The sequence below is a fragment of the Callithrix jacchus genome, chromosome X (genome assembly GCF_049354715.1).
Source record: "Callithrix jacchus isolate 240 chromosome X, calJac240_pri, whole genome shotgun sequence".
NCBI lineage: Eukaryota > Metazoa > Chordata > Mammalia > Primates > Cebidae > Callithrix > Callithrix jacchus.
This window is the reverse complement of record NC_133524.1, coordinates 33,019,324-33,040,285: the sequence shown is the minus strand read 5'-3', so window position 1 is coordinate 33,040,285 and position 20,962 is coordinate 33,019,324. Positions and strand designations below refer to the sequence as shown.

General features: G+C 35.2%; 1 protein-coding gene across 20 annotated transcripts in view; it reads left to right on the top strand.

Moving 5' to 3' along the window:
• Window positions 1-20,962, top strand: part of DMD (dystrophin) — a 2,312,475-nt gene that overhangs the window by 1,229,405 nt on the left and 1,062,108 nt on the right. For 3 of the 20 annotated variants that reach the window (XM_078362692.1, XM_078362690.1, XM_078362691.1), the window contains exon 1: window positions 7,309-7,408. The exons of the other annotated variants lie outside the window; for them this stretch is intronic. The gene's annotated coding sequence lies outside the window, so the exon portion shown is untranslated. Of the gene's footprint in view, window positions 1-7,308; window positions 7,409-20,962 lie in introns of those variants that run through there. 20 annotated transcript variants of the gene reach the window in all.

The following is a 20,962-nucleotide window of genomic DNA, read 5'->3' as shown; positions in this document are numbered from 1 at the left end:
AAAGAAAGAGAAGAGCCCAGATTGATTCCGAGGTGGATAAGATAAATAGGATTGAGAAAATGGTGGAAGGATCAAATTAGATGGCAGAAGGGTCAAGGTGGAAGCAATAATTTTTTTTTGGGATTGCTAGGTTTGAAAACTTGTTAGACATTCTGGTAAAGTCATACAGAGTGTAGTTGGATGCAAGTATCGAATTCAAGGAAGAAGTATGTGGTAGAAATACAGATTTGACAATCATCTGTATGCAGATATTATTCAAATTCAAGTCCCCTTGGAGTAAATGGCTGTTCAGACAGGGTCTTCATAAAAATACTTACTGCTTCAAATTCATGTTTGTCTGTAAAATTATCTGGGAAGGCAGTACAAAAACTATCACTTTCATTATGATGTTTTTGGTTACCCATCTTCATTGATCAGTATGGAAAAGGCAGGTCTCTGAAAATCTCTGAGAGTCTTTGATACAGCAAGAGCATAAGGATAAATAGTTTTTCTATGTTCATGGTTGTAGAGGATTTTGAATGTTTAATGGCAGAGTACACTGATCACACTCTGGCACTTCTGTATGAGAAGCTAAGGAATGTAACGGATTTACCCTGCGGATCTACTCAGAGGACAGAGGCATAGGAGATACAAAACTTCACCCTGAGCTGTAGCTCTCCTTGATTCCCTATCCTGCTTTCACTCTTCACGTTATGTTGTTCTTTCTTTTTCTTCTTCTTATTGTATTTTTAGTTCTTGGATACATGCACAGAATGTGCAGGTTTATTACATAGGTATACATATGCCATGGTGGTTGGCTGTACTCATCAACACATCATCTAGGTTTTAAGCCCCACATGTATTAGGTATTTATCCTACTGTTATCTCTCCTGCTTTCCCTGTATCCACATTGTTTTCTTTCTTTTTGAAGCTTCTCATTCACTGGGTTTAAATCCTGGCTTGCTATTCTTCTAAGGCCTAGGCAAGTTATTTTACTGAACTTAGCCTCAGTGCCCTGATCTGCAAACTAGAGAGTTTTATGATATCTTCAGCCCTTACATTCAATGATTTTGAGAACTAGGGTGCACAATCTACTTGGGTATCAGTCATCTCAAGCAAGCCCTCCTTTTGTTTTGTGTCTTCCTTTCACACACTTCACACATTTTAGAAAACATAATACACATTCTCTTTATTCAGGGTTTATTCTTTATAAATGGCTTCCTAATTCAATTAACTCAACTGTTCAAAAATGTTAGTGATGGCTGTGATTTTAATAAATTTGTATTTTATAGGGGTCTTAATAACCCAGAAGGGAGTGGCAAAAATAAATTAATATATTGAGAGTTTATTAAGAGCTAGATATTGTAAATATGTTATTGTGTTTAATCTTCTGAATAGTTCTGCAACAAAGATATTATTATAATTGCTATTGTGTAAATAAAAGAACCAATATAAAAGAAACCCAAGATCTTGTATAAAGTTTCCTAGTTTGTGAGTATTGAAGAGACTATTTGAATCTTTGGTTTCTTCTTGGTTTCTGTTCTCTCAGGGAAACTGCCAGATGTCCAGTGTATAGGGCATCTGCCAAACTCTATGACACTATAAGAATACCATTAATGGTCTTAGTACCCAGCCCTTTGGGAGTTAGAATTCTGAATGAAATGTAGTGTTCCTGCAGCTACAAAGGAACTGAGTTAGGGACATGATGACTTTACATTTAGCTACATTGGTTATATTCCTTATAATAATCTTGGCTTGGTAGATTACAAGCAGCTCAAGCAACCCAGAATCTCTAAAATAGAAGTGAGAGTTCATTGCCCACTGTCCTTCACTGTGTTTGCATATAGAAAGCGAGAATAAAACAAGCATAAAGTAGGCTAACTGGCTTTTCAGAGCTCTTCACACCAAGTCTGTGTGAGTTCCAGTAGGACACTGACTATTAAAAAGACACAGACTCCACGTACTAAGAATTTACTATTTTCCTTTTTAGTCACCAAAGGCCAATCCCCTGCATATGTTAGCAAAAAATGGTACTGATCCTATAATCTCTAATATTAAAGTTTATATTTGGCAAGCTGTGCATCTTATATTGTTCATTACAAAAAACAATATTGATTGGTATCTTGTACTATGACTTGTACTGTGGGTCAAGTTCCAATACAGCAAATACCATTGCAATAAAAATTCTATAAAATTACATTTAAAAAGCCTTTCATGTTTGAGCCAACAGCCTGATAGTGTTAAGCAGTTTTGAATACAGTATGCTAGAAGATTCTGAAGAGTTATTTGTCCTAGACAAAAAAGGTTGGCTGCATTAAAAACATAGCCATAAATGTGGAATTATTTACATATCAAGCTTTTGGAAAAGTCAAATCAAAGCTGGCATGCAGACTGGGCATGTTGTTTCACACCTGTAATCCTAGCACTTTGGGAGGCTGAAGCAGGCAGATCACCAGAGGTCAGGAGTTCAAGACCAGTCTGTCCAACATGGTGAAACACAGTATCTACTAAAAATACAAGAATTAGCTTGCTGTGGTGGTAGATGCCTGTAATCCCAGCTACTCAGATGGCTGAGGCACAAGAATTTCTTGAACTCGGAAGGTGGAGGTTGCATTGAGCTGAGGCCATGCCACTGCACTCCAGCCTGCACAACAGAGCGAGACCCTGTCTCAAAAAAACAAACAAAACAAAATTGGCATGCAGTAAATGTTTGTTGAATGAATACTGAATAGGGAATTTCTGCTAATCCACTCTAAATAGTGCCAAATTTCCAGCTCTAAGGTCAACACTTGGCATATATATCCTGAAGGAATGAATGGACACAGAGTAATTTTTTTCTAAAATGCAAATTCATTTGTCATTTCCCTTATTAAAATCATTCATGGGAATAGCTTCCCATAGCCTTCAGGATACTGTTTCGAATAGTGCTTCTTAATCTTTGACATGCATTTGAAATAACCTGGGGATTCTGTTAATAAACTGATGCTGATTCAGTAGGTCTAGGGTGTTGTCTGAGATTCTGCATTTTTAGCATGTGCTCAGTGTTATAGCAAAGATGTTGGCATGCAGACCCCACGTTGGGTATCAATGGCATAAGCTATTTAACTTGACATGAAAGACCGAGTACATTTATTCATCCATCATGCAGCTCGGGCCTGTCGGACAAACCCCAGCAGGTGGTGGCCCCAACATGACCATCATCACAGCTAAAATGTTTGGTTCCTGGGGCCCAGAGCAAACACCATTAATGGGTAATTTCCCTGGTCAACCTCCCTCCGAGAGGACCATCCAGCACAAAGTTTACATGAGTAAACAAGTTAGAGTAGAGACAAAGGAATGTGGGGTAAACAGACTTAACTGGGGAAGCTTCTATTATCTCTAATCTTTACCCTATGACCTAATGCTCTAAGGTAAGAATTGGCCGCCTTCAGCCTGTTCCATTATTACAAGTTATGAAAACCTTTCGGCCTTCCAAAATGTTTGAGACTGTATCTTATGACTTTCCCTAATATTTCCCTTAATATTTTGCCAACTACCCTGTGTGAATTCCAACAAACAACTGTTAAGATCCTTAGTTTCTTTCTCACTCTTTCCCTAATTTTGGCTTTTGCTCCAATTTGTGTTTCTCCCTGAAAATGCCATGATTTTATATTGTCTGTCTAGATGCTGGATTTTCTAGGCATTCTGGGCCTCCATCTAGTTTTAGCCTTGCCATCACATCCACCAAAATATTTCCCTCTCTTTCTTAATCTGGGTTAGTGTCACTCTCATTTATTATACTGTCAATATAGCAATGAGGGCATAAAACTTATAAAATATTTTATCACAATCAATGATGGCACCAGTGGTAACATCGAAATGCCTGGGTAAGTAAAAGGGGAAGAAGGGATTTGTAGTTAAATTGAGTTTCCAGAGAAAAATGTATTAATTATAATTAAATTGGATATTTATTTGTGATGACAAAAAAAGGAACTAGAGTCTTTTAATCCACCCTTTGGCACCACTGCTTATCTCTTTGTAATATACCTTTGATTCACATGTCTATTTCTTTCATGTGGGAAATTTCAGCTCACTTTTGATAAGACAAAGTTAAGTTTATTGCTTACTATGGTAAGAAAGACCACAGCCTGTACAAAGCTTTGGTAGTGTTTCACAAGGAGAAAGATGAGGTTGGATTTTACTGGGAATATGAAGCTTGGTTTAAGATTGGTCTTTACTGCAGGAACACAATTAGTATTGTATAAGGATCGTAATATTGCAACTTATATTTGGTGGAAACAACACTGAAGATTTCCAGCCAAGAGGCTCAAGTGTATTAGGGTGTGAACTCTATAGATGTCTTCTGGTGAAGAGTTGATGGGAGTTTGGGGAAGTTACTGTGGTGAACAGTCAAATTATTTGCCAGGCCCAGTGTTATCTGTAATAGGAAAGTTATGCTAATGAAGAAAATGGAATGGTAAACCATGTTAATGTGAACAGTAACCTATGTGAGCATAATGGGTAGATAGCTTTGATCCTCCATGTCCAAACTGTTTGTAGTGGTAAGTGATCTTCATTCTCACATATATTGAAAGCTTCGTGAGGACAGGACTATGTCCTTATAAACATTAAAATCCCTATGTCCTGCACATCACCTACCATAGACAAGCATCTAGTAATTGTTGGTTGGGTAGATACCGAGGGAAAACATGCACCAAATAAAAATGTCAATAGGACACAAATTCACTATCAGTTGGAAAAATAATACCATTTTCCACTGACATTTACTACTTAGCGTGGTGTCCACAGAGCAGCAGTACCACCTGGGAGCTTATTCACAATGCATACTTTCAGGCATCACCCCAGGGATAGTGAATTAAACTTTGCATTTTTAAGGTCATTTTATTGAAGTATTGTTTCTTTTTCCTTTTGATGCATTTTGGTTTTTTTTGTTTGTTTGTTTATTTGTATTTAAGATAGGGTCTTGCTATTTTGCTCAATCTGGTCACAAACTCCTGGGCTCAAATAATCCTCCCACTTCAGCCTCCTGAGTAGTTGGGATTACAGATGTGAGCCAGCACACCTGGCTTGTATCGCATTAAATTTTGAAGAGCAGTGCTTTAATATCTATCAAGTTCTCATCACTTGATGAGATATTATTAATTCCACTTACAGATGTGGAAGTTGAAGCCACAAGTTGTACAAAGTCATACAGCTTATAAGTAGCTGAGCCAAGACACTCTCAAGTCTTCTGCCTTCACAAACCCCTACTCAGTCACTGCACTAAAATGGGATAAGATATACTAATCTCAGAGGGACAAATATGATAAAAATCTCAATAATATTATACACTTTGGAAAGTGCATTTTCTTTCAATTCTAATTTCTCGTTCGAGTTTCCTGATGCATGAAAATATGAACGGCAGGTCTGAGCAATATTTAGATGCTGTGCTTTGATCCTTTTGCCATTCAAGATGTTTGATTTGCATTCTGCCAAGGAATCTCTGATAACCTCTGTGATGTAGACCACATCATTAGTCAAGAGAGAGCTGACCTACCTTCATCTGAGAGCAGGCTGGCTTTGAGCTGCTCAGAGGGAAAGGATTTCTATTTACAAATTGTATTGATTATTTATAAATAAAAGTTCCCCTTTCTTTCTTCAATTGTAAAATATGCAGTTAGGGAGTCGGGAAGAAGATCAAAACTGCATACATTTGCATCTGCCAAGGCTGATAACTAGTTCCTGAATTACAGAGATAGTGCTGAAATAGCACCTCAAGCATCAGGCTCTATCAAATTTAATCTATCCATAAGGCAACTGCCAGTTATCTTTTAGAGAAAAAAAATGTAGACTGAAAAGATATACAATCCAAGCACCAACTCCTGTAAAATTGTATGCCCATAGTAACAATCTTGAAGATATAAATATCAGTATGTTTCTCCTTCATTTATCACTTATCTGATCATTTGACAAGTATTTATTGAATACCTGTTAAGGGTGTAGATAGATGCGATGAGGCTGCAGGTGTTTGTAGGTCTTTCTGAGGATATGCATCAAGCTGATTCGCATAACTCGGGGATGTGTGTATACAGACTGAGGATTCCTTCAGAGGATATTAAAAGGTGGATAAATAGGCAGTGAAGAATACACTACTCAGTTGTGGTACATAAACATTTCAGCACCACTTAGATATTAACTTCCTGTTTTGTTTTGGGTGCACTTAATTACTCCGTTTATTAAACAAGCACATTGTAATCTGTAGATACTGTCATAAACAGTGCAATAAAGCCTGCCACATCAGAATGTCATCTATCAAATTAGATGTGTTCCTCAGCTGTCCCAATATGCACACACCTGTGCCTGTCAACAGGCACTTGCTAGAGATTGCTTCCAGGTGTGGGATGTAGGGCGCTTTGAAACCTTTTCCTCTGGCTTCATGAATTAACCTCTAGGCTTGGTTCCATCCCAGCTTGCATTTAGTTTTGGGACAGTAACATGGCAAAGAATATACCTGTAAATTTAGAGTTATTGAGAAGTCATCATAGAAGAAGTAAAACTTCCTCAAGGAATGAGAGTTTTATTCAATCCAGCTTTAATGCAAGGCCTGGTGAAGCAACTCCAGAGGGTTAATAATTGTGTGTTGTGTGTGTGTGTGTGTGTGTGTGTGTGTGTGTGTGTCTGTGTACATATATATCCTTTTGAATGACAAATAAACATGCACACACACACCTGTGTAGCTGATGATAAATATACATTATATCAGTGAGTTAAAATGGAGTGTGTTATTCATTCACCGTGGAATGGGCTATCATAATGAACTATTATGATGTTAGAAATTGCCAGGGCAATAAGCAAATAATACATATTATTTGCAGCAAACTTTCTAAATATTGCTATCAGTGGGTTTACTTAAATCATTTTTACTTTCATTACAGTGTGTAAATAATTTAGCAAATTCAATTTTGAACCTGGAATCAATTGAACATTCAATATTTAGACAAATATTTATCAAGTGCCGACTGTGTTCTAAATGCTAGGCCTGCAATTTTGACAGAGACCATTGAGGCCCTCATGGAGCTCACAATAAATGGTCTTCCTTAAAGTATCAGGTCTCTTGTTACCGTATTTTTTAAATAGTTAAGGAAAGAGAAAGGGTCTCTCTTTATGTAGGCAAACATGTTCTAAGTGCTTCTAGAAATAATCTCCATCGGGTAATGCAGGCTGTGTGTGGAGTGAAATTCAGTCCAATCCATGATGCAGCAGAGTTTCAGCCCAGGATTTCTTTAGAGCCTTTGCTACACACAAAGTTGGCTGATGTGCCATTCAGCATCCCAGCAGCTCTTTCTCTTCACACTAGCAATGGCAAAGCTTTGTGCGGAGGCATTGCTGGCTGCTCTGAACTAAAAGCATCCGTGGGGACCGAAAGAGGTTTTTTGCACACCTTATTAAGGTAGGCAAGTGTGTCTGAGTGTGTGTGTTGGAAGACATCTGTTGAGAGGAAAGTGCTCTTCTGTGGGTCTGGCAGCTTCTATGTAAGTCTTCTATTCTGATGCAGGAGCGTGTGAGCAGTGGGTGGGAGGAGATGCTTTGGTACTTGGAATGCTGAGGTCCGGATTAAGTGGTATTGTAATAGCTAGTTAGAGACAGAATAAAAAGCTGGGAATTGAAGCATTTAAAAATGCATTCTTCCATTATTTCTCTCAAGTTAAACCATATCCATTCTAGGGGAAATAAAAAGCCCCAAACAGCAGCAAGGGCAAGTAGCCCGAATCTGTAAGGTCTTTGAGCTTCTCTGTTCGTCCAGCTTTTGAAGTCTTCTTACAGCCAATTTGTTTGGCTCCTCTGGAGGAGGCAATTCATATCCACTTCCCTCTCCTGGAGCATTTCTTTCTTCTATACTCCATCGGGGAACAATAGAGTTTAACAGTAACAGGCAATTTTTTTCAAAGCTTGTGCCCTCTTCTGCGTTTAAAGGCATTTTTTAAGAGACTCCTGCTAGGGGGATCTTGGTGCCTGTGTGTTAAGACGGCAATTAACTTTTAGTATCAGTGCTTACATTAAATTTTCTCTCTTTCTGCTTTACTAAAGCAGTCATTAAAATTCAGTGTGAGTACCATGAAACTTTATCATAAAACCCTACTTTGCTTAGAACACCTTCATTTTTTTGAAAGCAGCCTTCTCAGTTTATATATACATTGCCACCTTCCTTAGAATATCAAATTGCATTGTGTCTCATTAAGAAACACTAGCTTGAACCTCTATACTGTGTTTTATCTGAGAAAAAAATACTACTGCAAAAAGTTTGATTTGTTCAAGTTTTAGAATGAAAATTTCTTTGTAACAAGTTATTTGAGTTGCATACTGTATATACATTGTATATCTCTTTATTTCAAGTAATTTTGCAATTAAGATATGCTTAGGCAAAGAAGAGAATGATTTGTTTTTTTATATATATTTTAAAAGTTATTAAGAGAGGTTTTACTTTCAGTAAGAGTTTAGAAAAAATAGCCAGAACAAGTAACTGGACTTGGAAGATAAAGATATGTTTACACTTCTAAATTTTACCTTTGTACACTTGGGTTGTGATTTAATCATTGAAACGCGTCTGCCTTGAAGTAAATGCATTACTTAGAGTGTATGCTGTGTTTTAATAAAAGGGAAACAGTTATGGATTCTCTATTGTACGTTTGAATTGTTGTAATTTTTTGCTGTATTTAATAACCTCTTTTTTCTCTTGTGAGGTTTACTTTGGAAATGAGGCATGCTCAATAATAGGCTGACATTCAGCTTCTGTGTTTTAAATTTAAACTGTATGTGTTTTATCACATCTGGAATGTGTGGGGAGAAAAGATACCAAGTTTTATTATTTAGATTAAATTGGAGAATTGCAGATTGATATTTTTCAATGCATTTTCATTATAGTTTCTGCCATGGAGGCAGCGTGAGGGCTTTCAGGAAGATGGAGTGGTGTAATTACCAGGTGCACACGTTCATTAATCCTTCCTGGCTAGAGAAAGCTTCAAGTTCTTCTCCAGTGGCCCATTCGTAAAGCTATAAATATCTAAATTGTGTCAGCCAAGAAGTCACACAGAATGGTGGCTCTTTTTGAGTTCAATTTCATGCACTGTTGCTTTGGTCTTGTGAGGAAAGCTCTGAATTCCTTAGGATAGTCTTGCTTGTAAAGTTCCAAAAACAAAATATCAAATCATTAAGGATTTAATTTAAAATACACACTTTTCTTTCACAAACTGGATGATTGCTGTAATGTGGATTATGAATTTTTTGCTTTATTTCTTTAGAACTCCCCTTTTTATTTTGTATGATCAAGATTATAGCTAAGATTTTGGTGATTTTTTAAAAAAGATTTATGGCTTATGGTCCATCAGTCTCTCCACTACTTCAAGCCTGTGTAGCCCTGTATATTATCTGTAGTAGTGAAATGTTTGCATTACATGTAGAGGCCATATATGATTTGGTCAAAAATAACACTTAGATGTCTTCTGTAAGAGTGCTTACTTCATCATTAAATATCCCTTAATAAAAATAATTCCAGAAATATTAACTATGTACAAACTTAAAAGACAAATATAAAATACTGTGATGTGAATAAAAAGTATAGCAATAGACTTCAATAATATCCTTCTTATGTTTTCCCTTGTTCTCAACTGAAATAACTAAAGTAATAGAGACGTCAACAAGGAATTTGTTGTTTCATTGTAATATACCTGGAAACTCATCTGATAAGAACAACCTGGCAGTGAATGTAACTTTCTTCATTAGAAAGACTCAATTTAACATACATTCACAAATATATTTTAAAAATAATGATATGTCCAGAGTTTTTCATATTCTGTGCAATAAAGGAGAACCTTCACATATTCAAAATAAAGACATAAAATATGTCTTAATGTTTTACTTAAATTTTAACGGGTCTAAAATATAATAAAGTTGTTTTTTAATTGTTTTCTATGTTTGAATGTGCCAGAATCATTCAAAGTAAGCTATTCTTTTTCTTAAGAAGATTTTGTCCATAATATTTAAAACTACTTTCTTTTCCTTTCATTTTACAATTTCAATGCTTATAGATTTTCCTACTTTAAAAATAACAGTAGTTATTGTGACCTTAAAACAAATGTTTAAGAGCACATTTATTTCTCTGGAGAAAATACCAACCACACTTTTATTATCAGCGAAAGAAAGGGCAGGGCATACTTTTATTTGAAGTTAAGTATAAAAATGTGTGTATGTTTGAGTGTTATTTAAAAAGATAAGTGAAGAGACAAATATAGGATCCAGGAACATTTTCAGCCTGGCTTTTACTCTCTCTGAAAATCTAATGAAGCTTTTGAGCATCTCTGATCTCAAGGTATGTTAGGAATTGTCTAACACTATGATCCAATGGGAAATCAGTATATTTGTATAAGGAAGAAAACTTGTTAGTGAAAGCCAAGTCCTTTAAAAAATAATAATTACAGTATTTGCAGTATACGAGCATAATATATTTACTCAACCTCCCTTTCTTTAAAAAATCAACTTCCGATAGTTGTCTACCTTCAAATTGAACATACTTGCTACCTTGAGGAAACATTGTAATGTAGCCGATATATGGTATACATCCTAAAGAATACTCGAAATTATAAAGAAAATTCTCCTGCTTTCTTTATTCTGTTGAATAAGTTAAAATATATTAACAATTCACATATCACATGGTGTTTATCATTGTGTGTCTTGGCATGTCTACATATACTTTCATGTGTACAAGGGCATATATACTCACAGGCCAGGGCTACTTAAACAGCTATTTATTTGAATACATCAGAGAAAATCTCCAAGATATAAAGAAGCAGTTATTATATACTATGTCAGTGTAGAATTAACAGCCACCTTTTATAAAATGGCAGAGAAATTTAAATAATTACATACAATTTCTAATCTCAAGAAATTTTCTTTTTGGAGATAAGGAATACTGAAGTACTCATGTTAGTGAAGACTCAATGAGACCCTAATAAAATAGACTAGGGTAAGTAAAACAATGATAGCAAATAAACCAAAAAAAATAAAATAAACCATGGTTCACTGGTATGTTGGTGAGTATCTCTGTAATATCTGCCAATAAAGGTCTCCATAGATTTGAAGTAATGTTCAGAAACTGCCTGTACTAAAGATGACAGTGGAGTGGACTCCTGTGGCTAAATTCTGCTGCCTTTGCTTACAGAAATGTAAATAATAAGGATGTGTCATGGCATTTCCTGGAAGGAGCAGTCTTGTTTCATGGTCTGACTATATAGCAGTGCCTAGAGAAATACAACCTCAGCTTACTAAACTCCCTTGATGATTGTCACTTTGTCACTGAACTTTGACCATACCTTTCACCTCCAGAGGCAAAAGACAGGTGAGGAGGTGATCTCCTCATCTGGTTTCTAAACAAGTATATAACTAGAGAATTAGATTATTTCCTAAATCCACTCTTATCCATGTGAAAAAGGGAGTCATCGTATCACTTTCTTAGCCCTTTCATGTATAGTCTTAATTTGGGAGCCTGAGAAAGAAAACTATTTTCTTTACTTAACTTGGCTGGGTTTTTGAAAATTTATTTTTAGTTTAATAAAAATAGCATTTAAAAAGGTAGTAAGCCTCTCATAAGCAGTTTTATCTGTTCTAAAATAACTTCGTTTTTTCTTTTTAAATTTTCTTTTATCTTAAAAACAAAGTACAATAGCAATATATACTCACTAGAACAAATAAAACAGGATGGAGTTACGTAGAGAAATATATCACGTTCTCCCTATCCCCTCCCCTAATATTAACATTTAGGTGCCTTGTGCTTCTCCATTAATTTTCATTTCAGCCTACATTTTCTTCCAAGAGTAAGGAGTAGCAGCAACGTAGTTTAGACCTGATATAGCTCTCTCATCTTAGCCTTTTGCTTATATGCTTTCCTAGGGGTTGACTTTCCTCATCTAAAGATGTTTCAAGCAAGTGCTCACATTCGTGGTAGCAGAAAACACTTACTGATTGTTCTCACTAATAATTTGGAAAGGAATGTCAAAATCTGGGAGGATCATAAAAGAAATGTCAGAAATTTCCTTTCAGCTGCCATTCTCCTTAACACTGTTATCAATAAGTTCAGCATCTTATATGTGATAGCAACAAGGTGCTGCCCTTTGTTTTTGCATTCTGAGATTCTTGCCCAATACCATGGTTGCAATAACGATGGTGAGAAAATTGCCTCTTCTATGATATTCAGATCCTGAATGAACACCCTTACTTCCATAAATAGTGGCAGGCATTCAAGTATTTTACAGCTTTTAGAGTTAAATATAGCACTGTTATCCTAATTTAAGTATGCCACCACCAGTGGCACTAGTAATGGCAATAGGAAGAATGATTGACAATGCCAGCTATCTGAAGTTTTCATGTGCCGAGCGCTATGTCAGTTCTTCACAGTATTACATTTCATCCTCACAACAAGAGTGTGCCAGTGAATGTTGCTGTGTGCCAGTACCTAGGCTAAGGACTCTGTGCACATTACCCTGTTTTATCCTCACAACTTTCCGTGTTATTTTTATTCTTGAATGAAGAAACAGGTTCTCTGTAGGTGATGCTGTCATTGATCCACTTATATTCTTTCACATCCATATAACACTTTCCCTGGTGTGCTTTTACTCCCCAAAACTAGCTCCCTAATCGCTTTGTTGGAGGGTGGCCTTAAGGCTGCCCAAGCCTACTTGGTCTGTGTAAAGAGATAGATGAATCTATCTTGGAATTTGTGTCCCTGTGTGTGTGGGAAGCCCTTAATGGCTGCTGGTTGCAGACACATAAATATGTGAGCTCTCTTGTTCCCGACTGAGAAATTCAGAGGTGTGAATGGCACTGCCACCCTGGGCTTTTATTCCATCTATGTGTTTGGTCTCTTTCCCTTCCCTATATCAATTTGTTTTCCCTTACCAGTGTTTCCTGAAAATATGTCCCATTATGTCATTTTTGCATAAAGCTTCATCTCAGAACCTCCATTTAGGGAACCCAAACTAAGATATTCTGTAAAATAGAAACTTTATTGAGAAAATTTCCAAACTGTCTTAGTAGATGGCCAATATAAGAGCAAGCCAAATCTTTCTGAGTCCAAATTCCCTGTCTTTAATTGACAGACTCCATTACAACACATTATTCAATCTTCAGTCAATATACACTTGTGACATGCCTATTTTATGGCATGTTATATTTACACCATAGTTAGGAGAGTATGGTTAATGAATATTTTATATCTGCACACCTGAAATTCTATTGACTTCTCTGAGCCAGTTTTTTCATCTATAAAAACAGCACAATCATGTTACTTACCTCATAGAGTGAGTTTAAGAACTGATGAAATGATATATGCAAAGTGTTGAGAATCACAATTGGCAATTACTCATGCTCATTAAATATTAGCTGTTTTATGATTATTGTTTCATTTCAATGTCTAATATCCTATGCAAAGAAGAAGAGGTATTGGTACAGGCATTGAAACTTGAAGCTTAGAATAAAAAGTTAATTAACTGGTTCCCCACTAGATGCCTCTAACTGCTGGCTCTGTGTATATCCCTTTAGCCTTGGCTCATCACAAGAAAACCTTGGAGACATTTCTGCTAGACTCAGCAGATCAATTTAAGAAAGATGAATGACATTTTGCTTGAAATGTAATCAGTTATAGCTGCCTTTTTCTAATTTCATATTTTGTAGTTCTTAGTAAAAATTAAGCACTACTTTTCTTAAAACAGAAAATGGTATAAAAATGCATATCACTTTTTCACTTCATTATTGTAACCACATCAAAGTATTCAGTGTGAAGACAGTAGCCAAGTGAACTCTTCTTGTAATGCTCAGAAACCATTTTAGCAATGGTAAAATTGCTGCAATTTATATTCATCAAATTGCATGATTTGACTTATTTTAGAAAAGTTATTAACTTCTGAAGAGAATGCTTCAGAAGCATTTAAATGAGTGCAAGTTATTACCAGTGGTATACATAAATTTTATATAAAAATATACTTCTAGAAACTATATTTAGTTTGCTCTATAGTATTTGTACAAGGATTAATTCCTATTTCTTTTATTTTCTTTCTTTCTTTCTTTCCTTCTTTCTTTTCTTTTCTTTTCTTTTCTTTTCTTTTCTTTTCTTTTCTTTTCTTTTCTTTTCTTTTCTTTTTTGAGACGGAGTTTCTCTCTTGTTACCCAGGCTGGAGTGCAATGGCACGATCTCGGCTCACCGCAACCTCCGCCTCCTGGGTTCAGGCAATTCTCCTGCCTCAGCCTCCCGAGTAGCTGGGATTACAGTTACATGCCACCGTGCCCAGCTAATTTTTTGTAATTTTAGTAGAGACGGGATTTCACCATGTTGACCAAGATGGTCTCGATCTGTTGACCTCGTGATCCACCCGCCTCGGCCTCCCAAAGTTAATTCCTATTTCATTTTGTAGAAATTTATTTAGGAATGTCTATGGCCTGCCAGTGTAAAGGAGACTTATCATAACAGCTTTTACAGTAACCTCTTTTTTCGATCAAAGGGGAGATATTCTAGAGAAAATAAAACAACACATTATTCTGCATTTTTATTAAGAAACTATGTAAGTCAGACCTGAAATAGGATAGGTAGAATCTTATATTTATTTCTTCCTCAGAAGTTTATTGGAGGTGATATGAATGATTTTAATATACTACCAACTAACAAAATAACAATTTGAAATTAATTTTCAAAAGCCATAACAAATCTTATTCTCCTTATTTTCAAATTCTTTAAAAATATTTTTTATTACTAATGTAATATCTTTTGATGCAATCATCATAGTAATATACAACATGATACGTCTAATTAAGTTACATGGATTGACTGACTCTTCTAAATAGTAAGGCACTATTGCTTCTATATGAGAAATGAGGAAGTAGAGGTAAAAATAAGAATCTTTTCTGAGTCTATAGAAAATCTAAGTGCTAGTTGAAAACCAGAATTAACATTATGATGTATCCCTTTCTGGCTGTTTTTTCTATTCTGACAAACATATATGGCATATACATGCGCACACACACACACAAATCGCTATTCACAACTTCTTGTATGTTGACATCACAATGTACCTTATACAGCTGAATTATTTTATATATGATTTCATGTTTTTTTCTAAAGTCTATGTGTTTGTCAAATATCAGCTTATCTATTCAATAGAAATATGGGATGATCTTTGCTTATACATACATACATACATACATACATATGTATATAAAAACAAAAAATCAAGTATTTTAAGCACTCACCAAAAATCATATGCTGATCAGTAAAGTATATAATTTTTTACTGCCAATTACATATGTCATAAAAATGCTACCTATAATAGAATGAAAATGAAACAGCAATGTTGCAACACCTATTCTCAAGCATCAGCTTTGGGATTTATTAGCTATTCCACATGAAATAACTCATTAACTTGCTACTGCAAGATCAAAAGAAGGATTACTTAGGACACTTGCAAAATGATGCAAAGCTATGTTTAAGGGTGGGTAGAGCTTGGTGGGATGTAGATGAAACAACACCGGCCCTTACGTTTGTAATTGCTGGATCTGCATAGTGGGTGTTTGGAAGTTTATTATATTATGCTGTTTACTTTTATATATATCTATAGATTTACATAGTGAGTTAAGAAAGAAGGGGAGTTATTATTGACTTACATTATAGAGTTTATGTAAAAATTAAATGATTATTTTTAAACTATAAATATTTTATTAGTATAAATAAGATACTATCTCTTGAAAACAGCACATCTTGATTTTGTACATGCAAAATAAGATTATTTTAATGAACTATGTTGCACCAGGGATAAGTAAGTTACACATAATAAACAAAGAAGGTAGCATTAGATACTCGATCCAGTGACCTTTACTGTGAGTGAGCTTCCAACTTTTTCAAGTTTATTGTATCATTTCAAATACATAAAAATAAGATAGATATGCATGTCCAATTGAGACAGTATAATGGAATGGAAAGAACATGTGTTATAGAGTTAGATAAATGAGGATGATAATTATAATGAAGATAAAGAAGAACATAATAATAATGATGATACCAGATTCTTTATGTTGGGTTATATTGTGCCATGCTCTCAGCTCGTTACCTTTGTGCATTGACTCATTTAATCTTCACAGCAAACCTATGAGGTATAGGTACCGTCATGAAGAGACCCACAGAAGTTATATAGCCAGTAATTATTGGAGCGGGAACGGATACTTTGCTGCCATTTGTTCTGTTTTTGTAGTCATTGTTCTTGCTTTTTCAAGTTACCAGCTCTAAGACCTTGGGTGATGCTTTAAGTCTTAATTGTCTCATCTGTAAAATAGGGAGAACAGTAAGTGCCTTAAAGGTTTATTCTCATATTATATGACTTACAGTATATAAACCATCTGTGTTTAGACAACTAGAGGTGCACAATGGATGATTGCATTATTAGGCTACATGTAATCTATGAATTAAAAACTATACAGAAATATGTCACAGATTGTTTAAGAGCCAAATACCAACTACAATGAAAAATACTTAAAACTTACTGAGCTCATAGTATGTGTCAGGATTAACTACCTTAAAGCTTATAGCAATCCTATGTGATAGATACTATTATTATGCTATTTATATCTGATACAATTGAAGAAAGGGAAGTTAAATAACAGGTCAAAGATCATATGCTATATTTCCATATTTATCCTTCTGGCTGTCTACCTGTCTCCTTTCATCCAACCACTCATCCATCTACCCATCCATTCACCCAGTTACTTCTCCCTCTCCCACCATCACCTTCCCTTTCCCTGTCTCTGTCACTCTTCTCTATCTATCTATCTATCTATCTATCTATCTATCTATCTATCTATCGTATCTGTATCTATCTGTCTGTCTATCTATCATCTATCTGTTATCTATCTATCTCTGTCATTTATCTATGGTTTTTATTAATGCTACCATATTTTATGAATTACAAGGCTGAAAAATATTTTCATTAATTTATGTTAACAAAAGACCACACTGTGAATGAAAAAGCAATAAACACTGATCTATGCACATATGGAAGAGAGGTCCTAAACAATAGAGATACATAATATCATATGATCATAACGTGGCAGCCCTATAAAATTCACAAAGCAATTCCATGTAAGTTATTTCATTTGACTCTTACCACAATCTCTGAGGTTACTATTTTTATTTTTCTCATTTTACGGGTGAAATTTAATATAGTTTCAAAAAAAAAATTGGTACGGTTAATAAATATCCTGATATCTTGCCCTTATAACCCTACCAATAATTTATAGTAATTAGTAAAATAAAGTAATAGGAAATAATACCTTTGATACTAGTATTAAATTGTAATCATATGATTAGGTAATTTCAATTAGTGATTTTCAAGAATCTGTAATACGGTAGCTTCTTCCTACTGATGTGTTTGAATTTATTTTAAGCATTATAATTTAAAAGTAATCTAAAATGTAAATGCACATTCACATGGAGATAATAAATAAGTGTGAAACGGCTGTATTTTCCTCTCTGTAACTTTTAACACACAGGAAATCACTGTTGTCTTAGAAATCAAGGAAATATAGTATTTGAGGTGAAGTTATTCTTTCTACTATACCCACACATTTTAATATAGTTCTCTTACAGTACAACAGAACAAGAAGCTTTCAGGCACATTTGCTGCTGCAAGGAGCATGCTGTGTGGAACTTAAAACACCTTCCCTTTCAAACTCCTTGGGACTGTTTTTATCTAAGCGACTTCAAAGGCACTAAATTTAACATCCGTTGGAGGCACATCCAGGCATATTATAGTGAAAGCCCCAGTGACTAAATGTGTCACCACTATTCACAATGTTTATATGTGTATAGGCCCTATCTATGATGTCTCACAAATTATGAAAATTGTATTATTCACAGTAACAAAATTACTTCCAGCAAATTTCTAACAGTGATCTATTTTTAAATAACTTACACGTATGTGTCATGGGTCTTAACATATACTCAGTCATAAAACTTTGTCACTTTTATGTTTTCATCATATTTTTTTAGCCAGTGAAGGTTTTGTTTGGTTTTCATTTATGATTATATACTTTTAAAAGATAGGTTTCAAACTGCGAATATTTATTTATTTGTTTTTGAGACAGTGTTTTGCTCTTGTTGCCAAGGCTAAAGTGCAGTGGTGTGATCTCGGCTCACTGCAATCTCTGCCTCCTGGGTAGTTGGGATTACAGGCATATGCCACCATGCCAGGCTATTTTTTGTATTTTTAGTAGAGACAGGGTTTCGCGATGTTGGCCAGGTTGGTCTTGAACTCCTGACCTCAGGTGATCCACCCACCTTAGCCTCCCAAACTTCTGTCATTACAGTCATGAGCCACTGTGCCTGGCCCATGAACTTTATCTAAGAAAGACCAGAATGTCCTTAAGTAATTGGATATATTATTTGACATAATAAAGATTAAATATGCTCTTTAGCCAGGACAATTTTATTTATTATTGTTTCCATTTTTAATTTTCTCAAAGATCCTGGTCAGTGTAGTCTTTCGGTTTTCTTTGTAAGTGTATTTTAACGGGATGTAATAATAAGATAAATCCCGACTTTTTAAAGTTATATCCACATATATTACTTTCAAGTACTAATAATATGAATGAATTAGAAGCAACTTTTATTAAATCAGATTTTAAGTTATGTTACCAAAAAATATGACGTTGTGAATGTTTCTGTAACAGCTTCTCTGTAATATACATTCTGAGGATTGGTTTGTCTTTGGTTTTGAAACTATTTTAATAAGAAAAATAAAGGGGAATCCAGATCCTTCTAATTTAATAATACAGAAAAAATTAGTCCATGTTCTAACAGTTTAAAATTTTCTATTAAAACCCATGTGAGAATCCATATGAGTGGAGTGGAGAGGAGTTCAGTTTGAAAGTTGGCATATTTGAGATGATTCTATGGCAACAGAAATGTGCTTGAGGGAAATCAGTTACAGCATCTTCTATAATTGTGTCACCTAGATTTTGCCTTAGGAATTTCTGGATTTCCATAGAACATTGTGACCTCAAATGCTTTATCTTAATAAAGAAATAAAAGCAGATTAGAAGAATTATTTGCCTACAGTTTGTGGGAAATGGACAAGTCTTAAGAATTTATAAGGTACCCAGCATGAAATATATTTTCTTGAGCCTCATAATCACATTGAAATAGAAGGATTGAGTTAGACACAGTGGCCAATTAGTGAACGATGGTCTCCAGTATCTAGTAGACACTAAATATTTAAAGACGTATTTGTACTTTTAACTAGAGTGAGAGACCCTGGGAACCTACAGCATACAATTAGTAGTCACTATTTAGATTGCATGGATTTAATGTAAGGGATCAATTACTTGTCTAATAAGTGAGCCTAGCCTCTTGCTCAACATTGCCTGCTTCATGAGGGTGAACTGTACTGTAAAAATGTGTTACAGGGTTAGCTGCCGATTTTTGAAATGAGTGGTTAAGTCAACAATTCTTATGAAAATTCAGAGTAATACATTCTTGTGAAGTTGTGTAACTATGTACAGGATAGTTTTACACAGGAAAAGATTAACATGAGGGGGAAAAAACTTTAGCTATGAAATTTAATCTCATTTGATATATATATATTGAGCTCCTTCAAAAATATGGAGCCTTATGGTGGGTGCTGAGGATAGAACAAAAAGAAGATAAGACATGATTATAACCCTTGATTTCATGATCTAGTAGACCTATAAAAGTTGTCACAATCTAACAAAAAGAAAATGTAAATTAGTTTAACCATTGTGGAAAACAGTGTGGTGATTCCTCAAGGATCTAGAAAAAGGAATACCATTTGACCCAGCAATCCCATTACTGGGTATATAACCAAAGGATTATAAATCATTCTTTTACAAAGACACAAGCACACATATGTTTGTTGTGGCACTGTTCACAATAGCAAAGACTTGGAACCAACCCAAATGCCCATCAGTGGTAGACTGCATAAAGAAAATGTGGCACATATACACCATGGAATACTATGCAGACACAAAAAAGGATGAGTTTGTGTATTTTGCAAGGACATGGATAAAGCTGGAAACCATCATTTTCAACAAACTAAGACAGGAACAGAAAACCAAACACTGCATGTTCTCACTCATAAATGGGTATTGAGCAATGAGAACACATGGACACAGAGAGGGGAACATCACACAGTGGGGCCTGTCGTGGGGTTGGGGAATAGGGGAGGGATAGCAGTGGGGTGGGGATTAGGGGAAGGATAGCATTAGGAGAAATATCTAATGTAGATGACAGGGTGATGGATGTAGCAAACCACAATGGCATGTGCATATCTATGTAACAAACCTGTACATTCTGCACATGTACCACAGAACTGAAAGTAGATAGATAGATAGATAGATAGATAGATAGATAGATAGATAGATAGATATTCCAACCAGTGTGTGCAAATCTAGAGAGAGGATGGAGGGAGTTCTACCTGGAGGGCATAAGAAAACCGTGTTGAGTGAAGGGTGATTTGTGGAATGCCAGATAAAATATCAGACCTGAATGCTGAGTGAACACTCAGTGATTGACTAGATCCCATGGACAGTAATTTCTTAAATTATGATGGTGCTGATGCTGGTGTTTATGACTATCATTCTCTGTGCCAGACACTTTGCCATTTGTTAAATGTATCATGTGCTATTTTAACAAGCATGCACAAAGCTTTTACTGCAATGTATCCATGAGGATACTGGGGTTTAGAATTTGATAATTTTTCCAAGGTAACAGCATGGAGTGAAATATCTGTAATTCAGACCCATATCTAATTAAGTTCAAAGACTGTACAGACATTTCTTCTCTTTGTGCAAAGAAGAATAGGAATGGTTCATATTATCGTGGAATTAGTCAGATTTTTAAAAACTGTAATACCTTGTGTTAATGAAGAAGGGATGATATTCAGTACATATTCTTAAC